The sequence below is a fragment of the Diceros bicornis genome, chromosome 12 (assembly GCF_020826845.1).
Source record: "Diceros bicornis minor isolate mBicDic1 chromosome 12, mDicBic1.mat.cur, whole genome shotgun sequence".
NCBI classification, from domain to species: Eukaryota; Metazoa; Chordata; class Mammalia; order Perissodactyla; family Rhinocerotidae; genus Diceros; species Diceros bicornis.
In genome coordinates, this window is record NC_080751.1 from 10,707,050 (window position 1) to 10,731,754 (window position 24,705).

Genomic DNA, 24,705 nt, shown 5'->3' on the forward strand with positions numbered 1-24,705 from the left:
TATCCACATGCAAAAGAATAAAATTGGAGCCTTTTCCTACATCATACACAAAAATCAACTCGAAACGAATGAAAGACAAACATAAGATCTGAAACTGTAAAGCTCATAGAAGAAAACAGCAGAAAATCTTCATGACATTGTTCTTGGTAATGTTTATTTGGATACTACATCAAAAGCATAAGCAAAAAATAAATAAAAATACATAAATGGGATTATATCAAGCTAAGAAGCTTCTGCACAGAAAAAGAAACAATTAATACAATGAAAAGGCAATCTACGAAATGGGAAAAAATATTTGCAGGCCATATATCTGATAAGGGGTTAAGATCCAAAATATATAAGGAACTTCTACAACTCAATAACAAAAAAACAAATAACTTGCTTAAAAAATGACAAAGGACTTGAATAGACTTTCTCCAAAAAAGACATACAATTGGCCAGCAGATATATGGAAAGATGTTCAACATCACTAATCACCAGAGAAATGCAAATTAGAACCACAATGAGACGCCACCTCACACCTGTTAGGATGACCATTATCCCGTTATATAGAAAACAAAAGATAACAAAAGTGTTGGCAATAATAGGGAGAAATTGGAACCCTTGATGGGAATGCAAAATGGTGCAGCTGCTATGGAAAACTGTATGGAGATTCTTCAAAAAATTAAAAATAGAACTACCTTATGATATTGTAATCCCACTCGGGTATTTATCCAAAAGAACTGAAATCAGGATCTCGAAGAGATCATGCTCATTGCAGCACTATTTATAACAGCCAAGGTGTGGAAACAATGTAAACGTCCACTGACAGATGAATGGATAAAGAAAATGCGGTACATATGTAAAACAATGGAATGATATGCAGCCCTAAAACGAAGGAAATTCTGCCATATGCGACACATGGATGAACCTTGAGGACATAAGGCTAAGAGAAATAAGCCAGTCACAGAATGACAGATACTGCATGATTCCATTTATATGAGGTATCTAAAATAATCAAACTCCCCAAAGCAGAGAGTGGAATTATGGTTGCCAGAGGCTAGGGCGAGGGAGAGTTGCTGTTCAGGTATAAAGTTTCAATTATGCAAGATGAATAAGCTCTGGAGATTGCTGTACAACATCGTGCCTGTAGTTAACAGTACTGTATTGTACACTTAAAAGTTTGTTAAGACTATACGTCTCATGTTCAGTGTTCTTACTACAATAAAAATAAATAAATAAAAAGAATGCCAAGGAATGCTGACAGTCACCAGCAATTAGAAGAAACAAGGGAAGGATTCTTCCTCAGCTCCTCTGAAGGGAGTGCTGCCTTGCCAACACCTTGATTTTAGACTTCTGGCCTCTAGAACAGTTGTTCTAGAGTTTTTAGTTGTTTTATGCCACTAGGTTTCTGGTAATTTGTTACACTGCCCATAGAAAATTAATACACTTATAATGAAAATAGAGAATACACTGTCTTACTCGGGTCTGGGGAACACTTATGTGTTGTGACTATTGTATTTCCCTGAATCTGAAATTTCATCAGTTGGAAGAAGTACCATTATTTTATGAGCCAGTAAAACAAAAGTCATACTGCCAATTACAACTGTAGTACACCTTTAATTGATACACACACACCAATTATAAGGTAATAATTCTAAGGCAGTAATAATAGTATTATACAATTATAATATATTATAGTTGTATATTTACCTTCAAAGTCAACTTCAACAAATTTAAAAATAGAAATATTACTGGGGCATTCACAGAAAACCATGCAATAAATTTAGAACAAAATCACCACTGAAGTGATCATTCTATCTGAACATTTAAAAATATTTAGAAAACTTCCCTCTAAACCAACTTTCAGTCAGAAAAGTAAAACAAACCAAAATGAAAACACTACATATTCGAAACTTTGGGATATGGCTGAAGTTGTGATTAAAAGAAATTCATAGTCTAGATCATCATCTCAATAAAAATGAAAGAATGGAGACAATTGGAATAAGCATTTGACAAAACATTTAGAGAAGAGTAACATATACTAAAAGTAAAAACATTAAAAATACAAAGGCAGAAATAAATCAATTATAAAAGAGAAAAATATGGAACCAAAAACATTAAAAAAGCTGGACTATGTTGGGCGATGTTGATAATGGGAGAAACTGTGTGTGTGTCAAGGCAGAGCAGATAGGGGAAATCTCTGTACCTTCCTCTCAGTTTTACTGTGATCTAATGTGCTCGAAAAAACAGTCTTTAATGAAAGAAAAGCCAAACTATGAGATAGTCAATAGATTAATAAGCCTACAGCTAATCTAATCAGGGAAAATAGGTGGGTAGAATATGTAAAATAAAAAATAAGAATTATAAACAGAAAATAACCACAGGTAAGAAGAAATAAAAGAGTGTATTTTGCTCAACTACATGCAAAAGAATTTGCAAACCTGGATAAAATGGATAATTTTAAAAAGGCCCCAGAGAGGTAGAAAATCTAAACAGATGGATTTTTGTGCAAGAAATAAGGCTGTCAAAGACCTACTTCCCTCATTCCTATAAAAATCAGTTAATCAATCAATAAATTTTAGATGATTTAACAGAGCATGGATAATAGATAATTCTTGTTCTTTTTACACTAGCCTAAAGCACAGAAAAAGAAGGGAGAAATTATGAAGCACATATTATATTGCTAACTAAAACTAAAGACCAATCTGTAATGAATACAGATGTAAGAGTCCTAACTAAAATGCTAGCGATTAAATTTTGGGGGCACATTAAAGAAAAAATACACAGACCAAAGCTTTTGGCAACAAAGCAAAATGTTTTAAGTTTAGGAAATCTAATTCACCATACTAATAAGTTATTAAAAAATGATTATTTTTTTGGAATCTGAAAAAATTCTGATAAACTGTAACAATTACTCTTGATAAGAGTCCATAATAGGGGGATAGATGGATACTTTCTAATGTTGTATATACATATGCACATGTATATGTCTGTATAATTCCTAGAACTAGTAACAGTTTTATTAAAAATGTATATAAATGGAAAAATACTAGAAGTATTCTAATATATCTACTAAAGTAAAATATGAATAATAAAATATTTTACTAAAGTAAAATATGAAAGGAAAGATGCACACAAATACAATTATTATTGAATATTGTATTGGAGAGAATACTCAACACAATTAGGAAATTCAAAATTATGGAGCAAAATAATATATGTGGATATAAAAATATTGCTAATTATAGTTCATATGTATATATACCCAGACTATCCAAGTAAAGCAATTATAAAACTACTACAACTCAGAAGAGAATTATGTTTGTTAGTGAGGGCAAAACATTGTTCCATATAAATCATCGCTTCTCTATATTGCACGTATTGTTTGTTCCATTAATCCATATGTCTATCTTTACGTCAATTCCACACTGTTTTATTTACTGTAGTGTTCCAATAAGTCGGGTAATGTATGTTCTCTGACTTTGTTCTTCTGAAAAATAGATTTGGTTATCCAAGTTTCTTTACTGTTCCATATAAATTGCATTCAATCTATAGGTCAATTTGGACATAGGTTTTCATGTTTTTAGTGCTTTAATAAGTAGTGTCTTTTACATTTTTTATTTTTTAATTTTTCTAACTTTTTATTGCTAGTTGATAGAAAACACAATTGGTTTTTGCATATTGACCAAATAACTTATGACCTTGGAAAATTCACTTATTAATTTTAGTAGATATCTTTGGAACTTATTTTGTTAGAGAATAAGGTCATCTACAAATAAAGACAGTTTTATTTCTTTCTTTCCAATCAGTACATCTTTTATTTATTTTTTTGGTCTTGCCTTAGTGCATGGTAGGTTCACCAGCAAAATATTGAATAAAAATGGTGAATGTACATACGCACCTAATCATAGGAGGAAGTCATTTAGTCCTTTGTCATTAAATGTGTTGTTAACTGTAGATTTTTCTTAGTCTTTGTTTCAATATGTGGATGTTCTCCTTCATTTCTATATTGGTGAGAATTTTAATCACGAATGGATGGGAGATTTTGCCAGATGCTTTTACAACATCTATTGAGAGAGTTATAGGTATTTTTTTCTTAAGTGTGTTGACATGATGATTTGCATTTATTGATTTTAAGATATGGAACAAACCTTGTGTTCCTGGGATAAATCTCATTTGTTCATCATGTATGATGTTTTTTATATGTCATGAGATTCAATTTACTAATATTTCATTAAGGATTTTTGAGGTGATATTTCTAAAAGTTATTGATCTCTAGAAGTTTTTAGATTCTCTTCTAAAATTTCTGAATGTATTTATATTAGGGCAATACTGATTCTAATTCTCAGTGAGTTAGCCATGGTAGTTTATGTCTTTTAAGGAATTTATCCATTTCTCTCTAAGATATCAAATTTATTGGCATAAATACATTATGAATATTCCAATAGTAGCCTTTGAATGTCTTTACAACCTATAGAAATTTCATCTCTCTCATTACTGATGTTGCCAATTAGGGTATTATATACTTATTTTTTTACTTAATCAATCTTAATGGAGGTTTATTATCATTATTGATCTATTATTATTGATCAAAGCAGTTTTCAGTTTCATTGATGTTTTCTACTGTTTTTTCTTCTTATGATCTTAGTGATTTCTACTTTTACCTTTATTATTTCTTTTCTTCTGCCTAAACTGGATTTAATTTGTCCTTTTTTTTCTAGTTTCCTAAGGTGGAATTTTAGATTTTTTTCTTTTTCTCTTTCTTGATGTCTTATATAAGCATTTAAAGCACCAGTTTTTCTCTGTAAGCACTATTTTCTCCATCTTAGAAATTGTGATATGTTGTGTTTTCATCATTGTTAAATTAGAAACATTTAAAAAAAATTTTTGTGATTGTGTGTGTGTGTGTAAAGAGATAGACACTGAGAGACAAAAAAGGAGGAGAAGAGAGACTCCTGAATGCTTGAAACTTGAATCAGCAGCCTCTTGAACTACTTCAAGCGCTATAGCATCTGTTTCCCGCCGATCATGCATTTAGTTCTCACAGCAAAACTATGACATAGATAATATTAATACCCATGTTACGCAGATGAGGAAACTTAGGTTTACAGAGATATAGTAACTTGACCCAAATCCCGTAATTAGTGGCTGGTAGGCCGGGGGATTTAACCTTTTCGTCTATGGAACGGAGTCTATTGTCTCTCTTTAAAATTCAGGTTCAGGAGTTTCACTAGCTTATGTCTATTTGTGTATCTTTGCTCAACATTCCTATCCTGATATTGGTAAATCCTTACAACAAGAAATTTAAATGTTATTTCAGCTCAGAAAAAAGAATTCCTTCTATTATATCTTAATTTTGTATCTTCTAGAAATCCTAATAATAAATTTTTGATCTTCTGAATCAATACATATTTTTTTTTTTGGTGAGGAAGATGAGCCCTGAACGATGTTCCTTTTTTTTGCTGAGGAATATTGGCTCTGAGCTCACATCTGTGCTCATCTTCCTCTATTTTGTATGTGGGATGCCTCCACAGCATGGCTTGATGAGCGGTATGTTGGTCAACGCCTGGGATTCGAACCTGCAAACCCCAGGCCGCCGAAGCGGAGCCTGCAAACTTAACCACTGCACCACTGGGGCAGCCCCCCTGAATTAATTTCTATACATTTTAATCATTATTTCTTTTTCTTTTTATTATGGAACTAAGTTCTGGTAGAAATCCTCAAGTTGTTTTATAATTAAATCATTATGTTTTCAGAGGTATCCATTTTTATTTTGGAATTTTTAAGAAAGAGGTGAGCTTTTATATATGCTTTAGAATAATAACTAAGTAAATTAGGAGGAGAGATTATTTTAATAACAGTCTAATATAAAGAAGATCATGTGTAAAGGAGTCTAATAAGAAATGACATAAGTTGATTAGCTGATTTCCATTAAAAATCAAAAGATGGCCACACTAGTCACATGGCAATAGAAAAATATATTATATGAATAGGATTGGTTCCTATGGGAGGGCATTTGCCTAGGTCTAGTATCCTGGACTCAGTCTTAAATTATTAAAATCTGATTTTTAAAAATTGCTGCCATGTCATCTTTGTTCAATATTCTCTATGCTTGTCTCCTCATTGTTCTCTAACTTCTCCTTTACTAAAGTCTGCTCTTGTTTTATCAATATATCCTCCTCTTCTAATCATGGAGAAAGTTGTTTCATGTACTCTGCAATGATTTTTTCAATCTTCTCATCTTGTTCTGACTTCAGCAGTTTTCTTAAAGCTCTGTCTATGATCATCTGTCCTTAGGGGATGAGGAAAAAGAATATGTTTGTGAATCATTTTTTTTCTAAAAATATTTTTCTACTTCTTTTGAAATAAGTAAAAGTAATTCTGAATCTTTTGGTGAAGAATGTAGAGTGAAGCAAACATAATTTTGTACTAGTCAGTAAGACATGACTACATAGAATGTTTTGAATTCTAGTGTTAGTAAAAATCCCTTTTTCTAATTAAGAAAATGTACTTGTGTTCCAAGATCTCTAGGAAGACAAGTAGTCTCTACCCCCCTCCTTTTTTGAGGGAAGTTAGAGAGGATTTTATATATATGCAAGTAACTGAATGGAAGGCTAAAAATAATTCAGGAAACTAAAAATACCAACTATTTTATTTGTATTTCTTCAGCTTGCCCTACTCTCACAAGACTTCCTCTTTAAGAAACGAGAGAATGCTCTTATTCAAGAGAGATTTTACTTTTCTAAAATTAGGTTTTTCACCTCTCTGTTCTTATGCAACTAATTCGAGTTAATTCATAACATCGTTACAATAATATACTTATGGATGTTTTTGTCACATTAGTATTCTTATCCCTCACTCCTATTTCATGTGGGAAACATTAATTATTTTAAAATAAATTTAATGATTATTGAGACATTTTTATTAATAAGTTTGCACTGTGATTTTTTGTTCCAGAAATACCTTTCTTCAGAGATGACACTAATTAATACCAATATTTTCCTTATTCCTGTGTCAAATTAGATGCCATAACCCTAGCATTTGAATGAAAAGTCATAGTTTATGATATCATTAGTGTAAAACAGAATATAGTAATAGTCATCATCATAATCACTTTGTTTATAAAACCTAGATCTTTGCCATTTCTTTATATCAGTCTTTCAAAGCATTTTAATCTATTTTATATAGATTATATATGTACATGTATAAATTACTTTTCATATGTATTTTCCTGTGGTAGGTGTTTAGGGAATGTGGAATTAGGCACTCATCAAGTCCAGAGATTATTTGTTGATGGATTGACCATAAAAGGAATAAGCCTTTTATAGTCTCTCTGTGTCTGATATTTGTTCCATATCCTGGTATTTGATCTTAAAATTTCTATTCATATTGAGTGAAGTGTGGGCTATGAGCCAATCCCACAAGTGTACCCAGCAGGGACCTTTTTCTGTGCAGTGTTTTCCTTTGTTCCCAGAAGCCACTGAATAGGATTTCCATATCCTTTTTTCTTCTTCTTTATTTATTTGATCTCGATTTTATACCCCGTTTACAATAGGACTTATTTTATTATTAAACTTATAGCCACAGAGAAATCAGCCTTGTTCTATTTGCTATTGCTAGATTTGTCCCTGGGTTTTCCATTGCTATTGATGTTTGAGCACAGAAAGAGATCCAAAATGAGAGATTTCCATTTGCCCAGTGGCTTACACTGACCTTGCAAATTAATGATTGTAATGGAGCCCTACCGTAGTCTCCTCTATTGATTTTGTACCACGCAGAAACACCATATCACAGTTGGATGCTGGGAGTCATTTTAATATCTTCTTTCATTTGGCCTCATTGAATCTAAGGCTAGAAAAAACTGCTTAAAGCAGACTCTATATGTGGAATCCTGCTTCAGTTTTTAAAAACTACTCTTGAGAATTTATCCATTTTAATATACTCTTTTGTCTCTATCAGTCAGTATTTGGGAAGAGGGGATTTAAACGCTTGCCCCCAAGTTGTCATTTTTCCTAGAAGTATAATTCATCTTGTTTTGATGTCTCGTCGTCAAACACAAACATCTATTATTGGTCTGTGCCACGTTAATACAGTGACAGTCCCAGGAGCTATTGACGCTTATGGGACTATTTTATCTTCCTATAAATTATCCCAGAGCAGTGTGCTTTTCCTTGCTTCTAGGCCATCAGTTCTCAGTACTCTGTGTCTCCAGATAGCAGTCAATCTCCTCCTACTATTTTCCTGATTTTAATATGCTGAGGGATTAGAGAACAGATATTAAGTTTATCTTTCTTAGAGTGAGTTTCACAAAGACTCTTCCAGAATAAAGAGCAATTTTCTTTAACATATAAACTGTTATGTCTCTTTCTGGTGGTTTTTAAAAGTTTTTTTATTATTTTTTTAGCTTGGTTTTTCTTGGTTGTTGTCACATGAGGTTTTGACCAAGAATTCAGACCTCGTTTGGGGAAATGTTATTCTGCAGCTCTTACTCATAGTCTGTAATGAGCAAACAATAAAGGTTATCTGAACTCTATCTGTGACAAGTACTAAAATGGGGATCATAGAAATACTGAAGAAGTTGGCTCAATACTAACACGTCCAACATGAATGTTCAAACCAATAGTAATCAGTGAAGAATCTTTTACATATAAACAATCTCATTCAATTTAATAAAGAATCCTGTAATTATTTCTTATGCACTGTCATTTTGCTAGATAATGGGGACACAAAGATAAATGAAGTGTATTCATATTTTGTGAACAGCTCAACTGCCAATGGACACTGTTAGAGTTATATATATATGAGAGAGAGAAAGAGATCATGAGGAATTGCCTCACACAATTATGGAGGTTGAGAAATCCTATGATCCGCTGTCTACAAGCTGAACACGCTGGAAAGCTGGTGGTGTAATTCAATCTGAGTCTGAAGTCCTGAGAACCAGGGGAACTAATGATATAAATCTCAGTCCAAGGGCTGGAGAACATGAGATGAAATGTCCCAGCTCAAGCAGGTAGTCAGGAAGCAAAAAGGGGTGAATTCCTCTTTCCTCTACCTTTTGTTCTATTCAGACCCTCAATGGATTGGACGATGTCCACTCACATGGAGAAGGGCAATCTGCTTTACTAAATCCCTAGATTCAAATGCTAATCTCAACCTAAAATGCCATCAAAGACACACTCAGAAACAATGTTGAATCTGGGCATGCTCTGGGCAATCAAACTGACACACAAAATTAACCACCACAGACACCTAGCACTTAGGTACAATGCAATGGGATAAGCACTACCAATGGCTTATTGGGATAGAGATAAGAAGAAATCATGAGGAGGACAGCGTAAAATTTGTTTTTGAACTTAGTGGATGACTAGAATTTCAATGGTTTGAATAGAAAGGAGAGACAGTTCAGAGCTGGTGGAAGGCAGAGAAAGTGAGCAGTGTGGGGAGAATTGTTGGATAAGTGATTGGACACATGGATTGAGACCAATAGAACACTGGTGTCTTTCAAAGTTTTTAAGAGAGAGAATTCAGTGCTTTGGAATGAGCATTAAATAGATATTGAAGGTGAATTATATTAGTAAAGTAATATGGTAAATAACAATCTATCAAGTCTAAATCATGAAGAAATAGAAAATCTGAAACAACCAATAATGAGTAAGGAGATTGAATCAGTAATCTAAAACATTTCAACAAAGAAAAGCCCAGGACGAGATGGCTTCATGAGTGAATTCTACAAAACATTTAAAGAAGAATTAATGCCAATCCTTCTCAAACTCTTCCTAAAATTTGAAGATGAGAGAACATCACTTTTACATCAAAGACCATAAGGACACTACAAGAAAAGAAAATTATAGGCCAATAAGCATGAAGAACAGGGATGCAAAAACCCTCGACAAAATACTAGCAAACCAAATTCAACAGCATATTAAAAGGATCATACACCGTGTTCAAGTGAAATTTATCCCTGGGATGCAAGGGTGGTTCAACATATGAAAAACAATTAATGTCATATGCCATATTAACAGAATGAAGGATAACAATCATATGATCATCTCAGTAGATACAGAAAAAGCATTTGAAAAAATTCAGCATCCTTTCATGATAAAAACTCTCAATAAATTATGTATAGAGGAATGTAACTCAACATAATAAAGGCCACACATGACAAGCCTACAGCTAACACCACACGCAGTGGTGAAAAGCAAAGAGGTTTTCCTCTAAGATCAGGAACAAGACAAGGTTATCCATTCTTACCACTTCTATTCACCATAATACTGGAAATCCTCACAAGAGTAATTAGGCAAGAAAAAGAAGTAAAAGGTATCCAAACAAAAAGGAAGAAATTAAATTGTCTCTGGAGATGACATCATCTTATATATAGAAAATCCTAAAAAATTCCTCCAAAATACTGTTAGAACTAATAAATAAATTCAGTAAAGTGCCAGATACAAAATCAACATATAAAAGTTAGTTGTGTTTCCATACCCTAACTATGAACTATCCAAAAAAGAAATTAAGAAAACAATCCCATTTACAATAGCATCAAAATAATAAAACACTTGGGAATAAATTTAACCAAGGAGATGAAAGATCTGTACGCTGAGAACTATAAGACATTGATGAATAAAGTTGAAGAATACACAAATAAATGGAAAGATATCCTGTATTCATGGATCAGAAGAATTCATACTGTTAAAATGTGCGTACTTAAAGTGATTTACAGATTCAAGGCAATTCCTATCAAAATCTCAGTGGCATTTGTCACAGAAATAGAAAAAATAATCCTAAAATTTCTATGGAATCACTAAAGATGCAGAATAGCTAAAGCAATCTTGAGAAAGAACAAAGATGGGGACATCACACTTCCTAATTTCAAAGTTATATTATCACGATATTAAATGATATAATATCATGATATTACAAAACTATATTATCAAAACAGCATTGAACTGTCACAAAAACAGACAGACCAATGGAACAGAATGGAGATCCCAGAAATAAACCCACACATACACAGTCAATTAATCTTTGACAATGGCATCAAATATACACAATAAGGAAAGGATAATCTGTTCAATAAATAGTGTTGGGAAAACTGGATATCCACATGCATAACAACAAAATTGGACCCTTATCTTACACTACTCACAAAAATTAACTCAAAATGAATTAAAGACTTAAACATAAGATCTGAAACTATAAAACTTCTAAAAGAAAACAAGGAGAAAGCTCCATAACATTGGTCTTGGCAAAGACTTTTTGGATATGACACCAAAAGCACAGGCAATAAAAGCAAAACTAAACAAGTAGGACTACATCCAAGTTAAAAGCTTCTGCACAGCAAAGGAAACAACAAAGTGAAAAGGCAACTTATGGAATGGGAGAAAATATTTGCAAACCATATATCTGATAAGGAGTTAATATCCAAAATATATAAGGAATATATATAACTCAATAACAAATGAAACAATCCAATTAAAAAATGGGCAAAAGACATGAATAGACATTTTTCCAAAGGTGATATACAATGGTCAACAGTTACCTAAAAAGATACGGAACATCAGTAATCGTTAGGAAAATGCAACTCACAACCACAATGAGATATCATCTCATACCTCTTAGGATGGCTATTTTCAAAAAGACAAGAAGTAATGATTGTTGGCAAGGGTGTGGAGAAAAGGGAATCCTTGTGCACTGTTGATGGGGGTGTAAATTGGTACAGCCACTATGGAAAACAGTATGGAGGTTCCTCAAAAAATTAAAAGTAGAATTACCATATGATCCAGCGATCACTTTTCTCTGTATATATCCAAAGGAAATGAAATCAGTATCTTGAAGAGATACTTGCACTCCCATGTTCTTTGCAGCATAGGTTAACCAATAAAGGATATATTGCAGTAATACTTTCAATTTTCACAGAATATCATAAATTAAGATCCATCAGTGCAAAATATATTCAGAAAACTAAATTTCTACCCTTAAAGGTGCAATTATTTAATGCATTGCTTTCTATAGTTTTCCTTTCTTACTGTAGTATTTGAAGAATCTGTCTTGATTATTGGCTATAACCTGACCTGTTTACAAGATATTAATTAGGTATTTTTCAGTAGATGGGTAATACAATTTGAAAACTGAAAGAACTAGTGTGCCTAATTAAGAATAAATATACAAAATACTATGAAAGATGCTATTTAAAGCTGAGTTATGGTACCATTTTGATATTGAATGTATTAAAGGGTGGGAGCTTATAATTAGACAAAAATCTATCCATTTTAGAAAATTTTAAACGTACAGAAAAGTTTAAAAATATTAAATTGAAACATATTTCGTCTAATTCAAACCATCCAGAAGTAATTATTATTTCTATGTATATCCTTTCATAACCACTATCAAAATCAATTATACTTCCATTTGCAACTTATTTTAATATTATCACATTCAGGGAATTTTTGTATACGTCATTAAATTTTCTTCTGTGACATATTTTAATGGCTACATATTATTTTATTGTATTAATGTAGCCTAGTGTATTTAACCAACTTTTGAATATAGTTTTTTGAAATTATTTCCATTCTTTTCACTATGGTAAGTACCACTGTAATGATTGCCCTTATATTTCAATTAAATTTTGGGGAATATTTATATTAGTTCTGTGTGGTAAATTATTGAAATCAGAGTTGTTGACATATGGCATGTGCATTATATTAGTTTCCTTTGATACTGTAACAAATCATTATAAACTTCAGCAGCTTAAAATAGCACAAATCTATTATCTTATTCTTTAGGAGATCAGACTTGAAATAGGTCTCACTGGACTAAAATTAAAGTGTCAGCAGGGCTGCATTACTTTCTGGAGGTTCTGGGGGAGATTCTCTTTGATTGCCTTCTCTAGCTTCTGGAGAATGTGCACATTTCTTGTCTTGTGACCCCCTTCCATCGTCAAAGCCAGTAATGGCCAGTCACAATGCCATCTCTCTGGTTCGGATTCTTCTGCTTCTCTCTTCCCTTGTAAGAACCCCTGTGATTATATTGCGCCTGCCTGGATGATCCAGAATAATCTCTTTAAGATCAGCAGATTCACAAAATTAATACCATCTGCAAACTTAATTCCCTCTTGTTATATAACAACTTATGCACAGATTTCAGAGATTAGGAGATGGACATCTTTGGGAGGCCTAGTATACGGCCTACCACACACATGTAAAATAATTTTTGATTAGGCCTACCACACACATGTAAAATAATTTTTGATGGGTATTTTCAAATTGGCTCAAGAGATTGTGTACTTTTTGGAGGCAGTTATAAGAATTTTGACATTTTGATCTACATTGGTTCTTATCTCTCTCTGTGTCTCTTTTTTAAATAACAGATTTATTGACATATAACTGACAGACCATAAAGTTCACCTTTTTAAAGTGTGCGATTCAGTTATTGATTTTATTTACTTATTTATTTTAGTATATTCACAATATTGTACAACCACCACCTCTTTTGGGTTCCATAACCTTTTCATCACTCCCAAAAGAAAACCTCATTTCCATTAGTAGTCACTCTCCACTCCTTCTTCCTCCAAGTCCCTGGAAACCACTAATCTACTTTCTATCTTTACAGGTTTTTCTATTTTGGTCATATCATATAAATAGAACCATACAATATGTGGCATTTCATATCTAGCTTCTTTTCCTAAGCATAATATTTTCAAGCTTTATTCATGTTGTAGCACGTATCAGTACTACTTTTCATTTGACGGTTGAATAATGTCCTGTTGTATGGATATACCTCATTTTTTTATCCTTTCATCCACTGATGGACATTTGAGTTGTATCCACATTTTGGCTGTTCTAAACAATGAGACTATAAAAACTCATGCACAGGTTCTTATTTTTAACCTTTGCAAATTTGACAGGTAAAAAAATCCCATTGCTGATTTAATTTTTGTGCATTTGAGCACTGATGATGTTTTGATACCTTTTATATAAATATACTTTTTATGTAATATATTATTATATAATATACTTTATATATTTTGATTATACATATTATAAGCTTTCTATTTATCTCTTTTAACCATTTTTCTATTGGCATTTACCTCTTTTCTCTTTCTCTTCTTGTTTCATGAGATATTTCACCCCATAGGAATTATATTAACCTATTTTATGACATATACCCATACATGTATATATATATGTATATACAGAAATAAAATGCATATGTGCACATACTTATGTCATGTCTAGTCTATCACGAGTTAACATATTTATTATATGCTTATATTTATTTCATAATTCTATTTAGGATCACATTTTTGCATTTCAATATTCAATGTGTTTGAAGTTTATTTTGATATATGCCATGAGGTGGAGACGTATTTTATTATTTTCCAAGATGTAATATAGTTGCTGTACCATTTATAAGAATAAAATATCATTTTCCCATTAAAGTAAATTATAGCCAACATAAAAACTTGAGGGAGGGGGATCTTTTCTTGAAAATCTATCAGCTCAAGTTAAATCGTCTGTATATTTTAAGTAAAATTACCATTCTCTTCATTGTCTTATAGCAATACGATATAATTTCAACATTACTAGCTATATTTGTTTTTCATTTCAACTTTTTAGTGGGTGTTTTTCCGCATTAAATATTCCAGAAGAAATAGATGATCATTTTTTCAAACTAAAATGCACTTGGATAAATGGTAAAAATATACCTAAAATGTTAAATATATTTTTATATTATTTAATTAATTTAGAAGACAATATCTCTTTAACATCAAGTCATCACTGTTAGTAGCATTATAAGTTTCTCGATTTATTCAATCTTTATCTCATGTCCCTTAATATTTTTTATCATACAGGTCTGAACATAGCTTGTAATGGTTATAACTGGGTAGTTAGTATTTGTTTGGTTTTTTGACTGCTGCTTAGAAGATTCAGGGAGGATTCAGCAAGTAAAAGACAATTGAGTTTAAGCAGGGCTTAAAGCATGTATATAATTTGGCTATCTGGACATGGAGAAAGATATTAGAAGTAAGACTGTAAAAACCTCAGAGGAGAGCATATGTATGCGTATATATAAATGTACATATTTCTACAGAGTAAGGTATGTGAATGTATTTATTATTTTGAAATTATTTACTACCAACTTTAACATCATAATTAGAAACCACATTTTGGCAAATATATCTGATCTTTTTTATTACGCAAATTTTAAAGGGTTGGTTTCTGCAGCTTCTTGTAGGTATTTTGTTGAAATAATGAATAAGGATTATTAAGTCAGATCACTTTGTATTTAATATTGAATGATCTTCATTTCCATTATAGTCACTCAGTGTGTTCAATGATCTATTTATAAAATTATGCTAATTTTCTTCATTTAACAGTACAGTGAAATGATTCTGTAAGAGACAAAGCAAAGCAATAACATAAAAGTTCAAATCTTGAATTAAAATTAATTCTTTGTCTAATATGTAATGTTACTGTCAGATATTTTATGAAAATATTCTGATCTGTAAGTATCCATGAATTTGTGTGGTTTTAATAATCAGAAGCTGAAATTTTATTATAATTGAATTACCTATTTTTTATCTTGTTAAGAGCTGCAAGTATTATTCAGAAATAGAAATATACACTAGTGTAATAACAATCTATTTTAATGGATTATGGGTCACTTACTTTAAATAGAATCAAAGTCATTTTTCTCAAGCTGTTAAAAGATTAACACTATCTGAGCTAGAAAAAAATTAACAATTTTATCAAAAATAAATTAATTTTATTTTATAATCATTAAAATTTATAATAAATAATCCATGAAAGGCAATTTTTAAAAGAGAAGAGGAAATGAAACCCAGTGAATTTAAATAGAAGAGGATTCATCTGAACAATTATCAATTGGATACACTAATTAAAACAAAATCAAGATGATAGGATTTATACCAAAGTCTAAGTATTTTTTACATGGCAAAAAAGAGAAAGAAAAATAAGCATATTAAAAAGTAAAAATAAATAACTTGAGATACTCAGATAATATAAAATTGAATTTGGAATAATATCAGAGCAAGGAAAAATTCAAGGAAAAAAATAGGTAATAGAAGAATATGGGAAAATACATATTAACAAAGGGTAAAACTTACAGGGTCATTAATCTTTTACCTAACAGTACTTTCTTCTTTTATGGCCAATCATTAAATATTTGTTGAACAAACAGATTTTTGCCATAAAGCAGATGAAAGTTTTGGGAAGACATAGATAATCAAATAGAAACTTTAAAATGGTCCAAGTCTTTAACGAATTTAACGTGGCTATTGATACAGCAAACAAGATTGGGAAATTTTTATTAATATTATTGATAATATTAATATATTAATAATTTTGAACTCCAACAATAGAGAATAAACCCTATTTTCATGTGGCTATGGGACATCTGCAAAATATTTGTTTGTTTTATTCCATAAATTAAAATAAAATAAATTCCAAATGAAGAATTTTATATATTTTATAGAATATATTCTGTGACTATATAGTGCCATAGAGCAAAAATCAATCACATAAATATAAACAATCACACAAAGAAAGTGTCCAATACTAAGTGCAAAACATCCTCCTAAATAAATTTCTAGTAAAATAAAAAAATAAAAACAAAACAAATCAGAACAATTATTAACTACAGAGATCAAGTACACATATATGATATAAACAAATAAACTGCATTTCTATACAACAAAAAGTTTTGGAAAATAAAATTAGGAAATAAAATGCCATTTAAAAGAAAAATTCTGCTGCTAATAATGACAGAGTCAGTACCTCTGGATCAACTCTAAGACAAAAACTGCCATATCTGGACTTAGTACAGAAGTTGCTACCTACAGGCACCAGAGAATGAAAGGAAGCAAACAGACCTGGATGGAGAGTACACACTGGGGCACAGGGGCTGAACAAAAGGAATTCTAGTTCTTGTGGTTTCAGCCTGAGATCAGATGCTTTTGGTATAGAGCACAGTCAGTGTGGGTGCTGATGGAAAAAAACCTCACAATATTTCTGTCCTGGGGAACTAGAAAACTGACTCTTGGAAACTGTGAACACCAGAGATAATGGGGACATCTCATGAAGTAAATAAAAAGAGGATAAATAAAATTTTTGTCTATCCACATTTCTGATTGTCCTCAGAATCACACATGCGCAGAAAAGACTCAAGGAATTCTTCCGCTCAAGATAAGAGATCTGAGCTAAGACTGTAGCTGCCACCCAAGAAAGTTGAATTTGCAACTCAAATCCAACCAAAATAATTGACTACTAAGAGAAACAATCTCTTCAGAGAAAAACAGCACAACTTAAGATAAAATCCAAAATTATCTGACATAGGAAGGACAGTGGAATACATTCTCAAGAGAAGAGGTAATCAGCTGAGACCAGGTCTGAGATGACTTAAACAAATGTAAAAATAAGAACTCTCAGCTGGAAAATAAAAATTTTTTAAAAGAGCCATATAGAAGTTACAGGTATGAAAAATACAATATCAGAAATAAATCCACTGGATATATTTAACACATAAATGGAAGTCATAAAGGAAAGAGTTAATGAACTTGAGGATAGACCAACAGAAATCATCTAAAGTAAAGAACACAGAGAACAAAAAAAAAGTTGAATAAAAACAAGGCTTCGGGTCTATGTTAGTCAGCTTGGGCTGCCATAAAAAATACCATAGACTAAGTGGCTTAAATAACAGACATTTAATTTCCCACAGTTCTAGAGACTAAAATCCCAGATCAAGGCTGTCATAGATAGTTTTGGTGAGGGCTCTCTTCCTGGTTTCCTGGCAGCTGCCTCCTCACTGTTTCCACACATGGCAGAGAAAGGGAACTCTGGTGTTTTGTTCTCTTCTTATAAGGGCATCAGCACTAACAGATTAGAGCGCCATCCTTATGACTTCATTTAACCTTCACCATCTCCTTGCAGGCTCTATTTCCAAATACAATCACACTGGGAATTTGATCTTTAACATATGCATTTTGGGGCTACATAAACTTTCAGTCCATATCGAGGTCACTGTTAGATAGTACCACACAGTCTAACATAGTTATGACTGGAGTTGCAGGAGATGAGAGAGAACTTGGGACAGAAAAAAACATATTTCAAAAAAATAATAGCCAAAAATTCCTATATTTTTAAAAATAAAGACACTTAGAGATACAATGTGATTAATGAAAACCAAGCAATAGAAAGAAACATGTCAAGGCACTTTATAGGAAAATTGTTAAAAGCTAAAAAGATAAAATAAAATAAAAGTAAATGGTAAAAGCAGCAAGAGAAAAAGTATGTATTAAATATGGGAAACATATTTAATACTGAATTTAATATTGAACAACTGCTTTCTGATCAGATACCGAAGAGAGTGCAACAATATCTTTAAAGTGTTGAAAGAAAAAAATAACCTGTTATTCCAGAATCCTATATCCAGTAAAATATGTTTCAAGGATGAAGGCAAAATAAAGAAATTTTCAGAGGTAAGAATACCAACGGAATGGATTGCCTGAGACCTACACTACAAGAAATCCTAAATGAGGGAGATGATGTCAGCAAGATGGAGGGCTAAGAGGTCCTAACACTTGTTTCCTCCACAAAAACAATAAATAATCTACTACAAACCAACAAATACAGTTTTGGGAAAGCTCTGGACTACAATAAAGGAGCAGCAGAAACACTGCAGAACTAAAAGCAGAAGATGGTTGCATAGAAAAGCATTGGAAGCATTTTACTTGCATCAACTCATCCTCCAGTCCAGAGTAGCTCAGCATCAAAAGGGATCCCCTCAGAGGGATTTCACCCAGAGCAAAAAGGAGATCAGGACAGATCCAGTAAACCTCATTGCCACGGACATTTGCAGCCTTTGCTACTGAGGACTCCCACAGTTTCCACCAACACTGAACCCAGCTGACAGAGTTGCCCAGCATCCTTGCCTCTGTGTCTCTTCCCAAGGGGTAGAGCTATTCCTGCTGTGAGACCTGCCAATTACCCTGCTCTCTGGATCAGGGTACAACAGAGCCTTGCTATCCACGAGGCTAGAGCTTCTACTGCTCTGAGCCCAGCCCCTGGGTCCCAGGTCATGGCTTTGACCCGACATGACCTGGGCTGAGCTGCCCTTGCTCTGCACTCTGCCCCCTGGGTACCAACGGGTCGCATTAACTGGCCATCACTGGGGATGTGCTGCTGCTGTTCTGCAACTGCACCCTGGGGCCAGAGATGGGACTTGGATCCACCATCCTTAGCCCATGCTGTTACTACATCTTGCCCTCTGGGCCCAAGCTACCACTGCATACTGTCATCCCAGGCACATCTCCATGCCTCTGCTGCATTCCCTACCCCAAGTCACTGTGGTGAGCCCCAGAGACCCAGACCCTGGTTCCACAGGAGATCTGTACATGGCTGCACCTCAGGCACCAGTGCCACTGCTACAGCAAGTCTACCTGTGCCCCAGGACCCAGGCACTGTGGTAGTGCCACCTGTGCCTGATCCCAGGACCCTGGCTCCACTGCTGCTCTTACTGCCCGTGTGCCAGACCTGATGCCAAGAGGGATCCCCTCAGCTACACCTTCCTCCCATGGGTGAAAAAAGGAGAAGAGGAGGACCCCAGCAGCCTCTACCTCTGAGGACACCAATAGCCCTAACCACCATTGCCACACCCAGGACTTTCACAGTCTTGGCCACAGAAGATGCCCACAGTCTTTCCTGACATTGACCTCAGATAGATCTGCACAGAGACTATGCTGCTGTGCCCTTCCAGGAATCAGAGACACTTTACCCCACCCAACCGGCATCCTCACCTTCAGGTGAAAATCTTTCCGCACCAAAGCCAGTCTGAAGAGACTGGAAGAGGTGATTTTCCCTCAAATGCACAGACATAAACACAAAGGAATCAGAAACATGATGATTAGTGAGGGTTTACTTCTGGGATCTCTATTCTGTTCCTCCGTCTATGTGTCTATTTTTATGCCAATACTATTTGTTGTTGTTAGTACCATTGAGTTGATTCCGACTCCTAACCACCCTGTGTACAGCAGAGCTGAACCCTGCCTGGTCTTTTTGCACTGTTCTCTCACTTTCTGATGCTATATTAGACAATGCTCTGCTGCTGTTCATAGAGTTTTCGTGGCCAATTTTTTCAAAATTGGTGGCTAGTTTCTTCTTCCTAGTCTGTCTTAGTCTGGAAGCTTCACTGAAACCTGTCCACAATGGGTGACTATGCTGGTATTTGAAATACTTATGGCAAAGCTTTCAGCATGACGGCAACACGCAGCCACCATAGTATGACAACTCATAGATGAATGGTGTGGTTCCCTGACCAGGAATAAACCTGGGCCACAGCAGTGAGAGGACCAAAACTTAACCATTAGACCACCAGGGCTGGCTTGCCAATGCCAAACTGTTTTGATTGCTATGGCTTTGTAATATAGTTTGAAATCAGAAAGTGTGATGCTTTCAGCTTTGTTCTTCTTTCTCAGGCTTGTGTTGGCTATTTGGGGATTTTTGTGGTTCTATAAAAATTTTAGGGTTGTTTTTTCTATTCCTGTGAAAAATGCCATTGGAATTCTGATAGGGATTGCATTGAAGCTATAGATAGCTTTGGGTAGTATGGACATATTAACAGTATCAATTCTTCCAATTAATGAACACAAGATATCTTTCCATTTCTTTTTGTCTTTTTCAATTTCTTTCTTCAATGTCGTGTAGTTTTCAGTGGATAGATCTTTCATTTTCTTGGTTAAATTTATTTCCAAGTATTTTATTATTTTTGATGCTATTGTAAATGAAATTTTTTTTTTAATTTCTTTTTCAGGTATTTTATTGTTAGTGTATAGAAACATTGCTGATTTTTGTATGTTGATTTTGTATCCTGTAGCCTAACTGAATTCATTTGTTAGTTATAACAGTTTTTTGATGGAATCTTTAGGATTTTCTATATAAAAGATCACGTCATGTGCAAACGGAGGCAATTTTACTTCTTTGTCTCCATTTTGTATGCCTTTTATTTACTTTTCTTGCTTAATTGCTATGGCTAGAACTTCCAGTACCATGCGAATAGGAGTGGTGAGAGTGGGCACCTTTGTCTTGTTCCTGATCTCAGAGGAAAAGTTTTCAACTTTTCATCACTGAGTCTGATGTTATCTGTAAATTTGCAGGAGATGACAAATGAAAGTACACCATTGTAAAAGTCTTACACTATAAATGGCGTTGTGTAATATCTCTTGAATGTAAACTGTGACAAATTAAATACATACTCAATAAACTGTAAGTGCTACTAAAATGACAAGTCAAAGAGTTATAGCTAATAGGCCAAGAAAGGAGACAATTTGGAACAATAAAAATACTCAATTAATCCAACAAAAGGCAGTGGGCCAAATAGAAAACAAATAGCGAGATTAAAGATTTAAATCTAATTAACTTAAGAATCATATTAAATGTAAATCAGGGGTCAACAACCTTTTCTGTAAAGGTCCAGATAGAAAATATTTTAGGATTTGCAAGCCATATGTCAACAGCTGAACTCTGCTGTTGCAACACAAAAACCGTCGTAGATGGTGTGTAACTGCATGGATGCTGCCTGGATTTGGCCCACAGGTCAGGTGTGCCCCGCTAGCCGTAGGTTTCTGATTCCCAGTCTAAACATCCCAATTAAAAAGCAGAGATTGCCTAATTGTACAAACAGCAAGAGCCAACTTTTTCTGCCTGCAAGAAATTTACTTTAAATATAAAGACACAAGTAGGTTAAAAATAAAATAATAGAAAAGGATAAAGTATGCTAATGTGAATCAAAAGAAAGCTGGGGTGGCTAAATTCAATTAGTGCATTTAGTACTATAGTTCCAAAATAACCCTCAAATTTTGTTATGTGGCAACAAAGGACTTGGAAATCTCTCTTGCTTTTCCTGGATCACTCTTGTCAAGGGCAGAGTATCTTGCAGGTAGTTGGAGGCATGCAGAGACTTTATTTCCCCATCAAGGAAAAGCATTCCAAACATGGTAGCAGTGGGCTGGGAGACAAATCACATTGCTCTTCTGTGAGGCTTTTTTCCAAATCAACTTAATGAACACTTGCTCCAATATATTGAGTAGCCTAGACTATCTGGAAACATCAGGTCTAGAAGGGAAGATATGTGGCTTGCCCTTGGAGATGTGTGACTCTTTTGTATTAGATTAGCTTTAAAAAAAAATAGCTCTAGAAAGTGTTTGACATTTGCTTTTTTTTTTACTTTGTATTTAATTATTTTTGTTTGTGTTTACTATTTCCTACATTTATTATGTTCATTTAGTTATTCTATTTTTAATTGCTTGAAAACTTGATTCCATATATTGAAATTCATTCATTTCATAATTAAAATACTTGAATTTTGCATTGCATATATTTTGATAAGTTTTCTTTTCAGTTTTATTATTTCCTAAGTAGTCTGTAATTGGAAATAGTTCTTCTAATATCAACTATGTATTTAGAAAGATGTTTGTATTTAACTTCCAAATGTTTTTGCTGTGATTTTTGTGTGTTGTATTCAGAATTTTATTATTCATTGCTAATTAGTTTTATTGTGGTCACAGAATATAACATATATCAAATGTTTAAAATTTAATAAGATTTCATTTGTTCTTTAGTTTACGGAAAAATTTTATAAAATTTAAAACACATTAAAAAACAAAACATATTTTTTGCAGAGTATAATTGAATGTATTATCACCTAGCACATAATAAATGTTCAAATATTTCCCAGTTCTCTACTAAGGTGCCATTTAAATTCTGATGCTTTCAGTTATTGTAATCAATTTTAAAGGTTAAAAATATGTCACTAATGGTAACTTGTATGTTATGTGTATTTTACAACAGCAAAAAAATACAAACGAAAAAATACAAAAAATGATGTCCATGTACACTCCTATTATGTAAAAGGACTATGTTATGTTTAAAATTGTGTGTGTATATATATGGGTGTGTTACAATTACTAACCAAAATATTTACTATCTCTTCTTTTATCAGATATAGTTTTAATTTTTCCTGTTATCTGGCATATCGTGTCTCATGGTTATTATATATGTTTTCCTTCACTACTCAATTAATATGTATTGACTATCTAATATGAACCAGGACTGTACTAGACCATGGAGATAAAGAGTTGGCCAGGACAATATTTCTGTCCTCATAAAACATACTATCTAGTCAGGGAAATAGAAACAAACATACATTCATTTTATACATATGTGTGTGTGCATATATATATATATATACACACAGATATATCTGTGTCTATTTTATATATGTGGCATGCTTATGTGTGTACATCTGTACATATTTGTTTTAACATACATATGCATGTATATTTGCAAATATTATGGATGTAATTATTTACTTTTGAAATGTCAGTGGCACTTGTCAGTACATAAGTACTTGGAAACCATAAGACAAGGTAAAGGAATACAGTATAACAGACTTGAAGAAGTCTTCTCTGAACAGGTGACATTTAAGCGGAGTCCTGCATGCAGGGAAGAAGTCAATCCTGGGAAAATCTAGGGCTTGAGCATTCCAGACAAAGAAAGCAGCAGGTATAAATGTCCATAGGTGAGAATGAGCTTGCAGTATAGGAAGAACAGCAAGAAGGTCAGCGTAACTATAACAATCATTACAGGAGTAGGAGACAAAGTCAGAGAGTACTATTATTAGATTAATGTATTTAATAAATTACTGTGGTAATAACCAAAGCTGGAAGAAGAGTTTGAAAACTACTGTGCTTGTGTGCAGTGGGAGATGATATTTGTTTGGAACAGGTGGTAGCAGTAGGGGTGCTGAAGAGTAGTTAAGTACTGGATATATTTTAAAGATAAAGCTGACAGCTCTTGTGGCTTCACTGCATATATAATATCACAGCAATAGTGGATTAAGGATTTTAATGGGAGGAACTGATGCAAAGGTGATGCCATTTTTTGAAACGGGGAACAACAGAAGCGAAACATGTATTTGGGCACTGTCAAGATTTCTGGGGTTTTTCTGTATGTTTGAGATGCACAGTATGTATGCTGTGTGCAGATGCCAAATAGGCAATTGGATAGATAGATGACTGTGAGAGTCAAGGGAGAGGTCAAGACTTGTGATATAAGTTTGGGAATTCATAGGGTACAGATGGAATTTAAAGCCATAGGGCCTGATGAGATCACCAAGAGAGAGAATATTGATGGAGAAGAGAAGAGGTCCAAAGACCAGGGCTGGGCACCTATTGGGTAGAAGGGGAGCAAGAGAAACCTAGAAAGAGAAGCCAGTGGGATGAAAAAAGTCCAAGAGAATATTGTGGTTTCAGAATTACTTCAATGAGGGAGGGAATGTGCCAAGTATAGTGGAGAGTCTGAGTAGGTTGAAAACTGAGAATTGAATATTATATTTGGCAAAATGGAGAGCTTTATGACCTTAACATGAACACTTTCAGTGGAGTGGTAGGAAGGAAAGCCTGCATGGAGACAATTAAAGACACATTGGGAAGTAAAGAAATAGAGAGACTGACAAACCTTCCGAGAATATAAATGGTAGTGGAAAAATTGGGAGGTGGCTGTTCCAATTCTGGTATTCATGAGCAGTTTTAAGAGATACTAGTTCGCAACTCTTGAGGCACAGTTGGTATCTCAAAAAGTAGACAAGTTTTCCAGGAACACCCCCATCCCAACCCACCCCGTAGCCATAAAAATGGACAAATAAGTAACA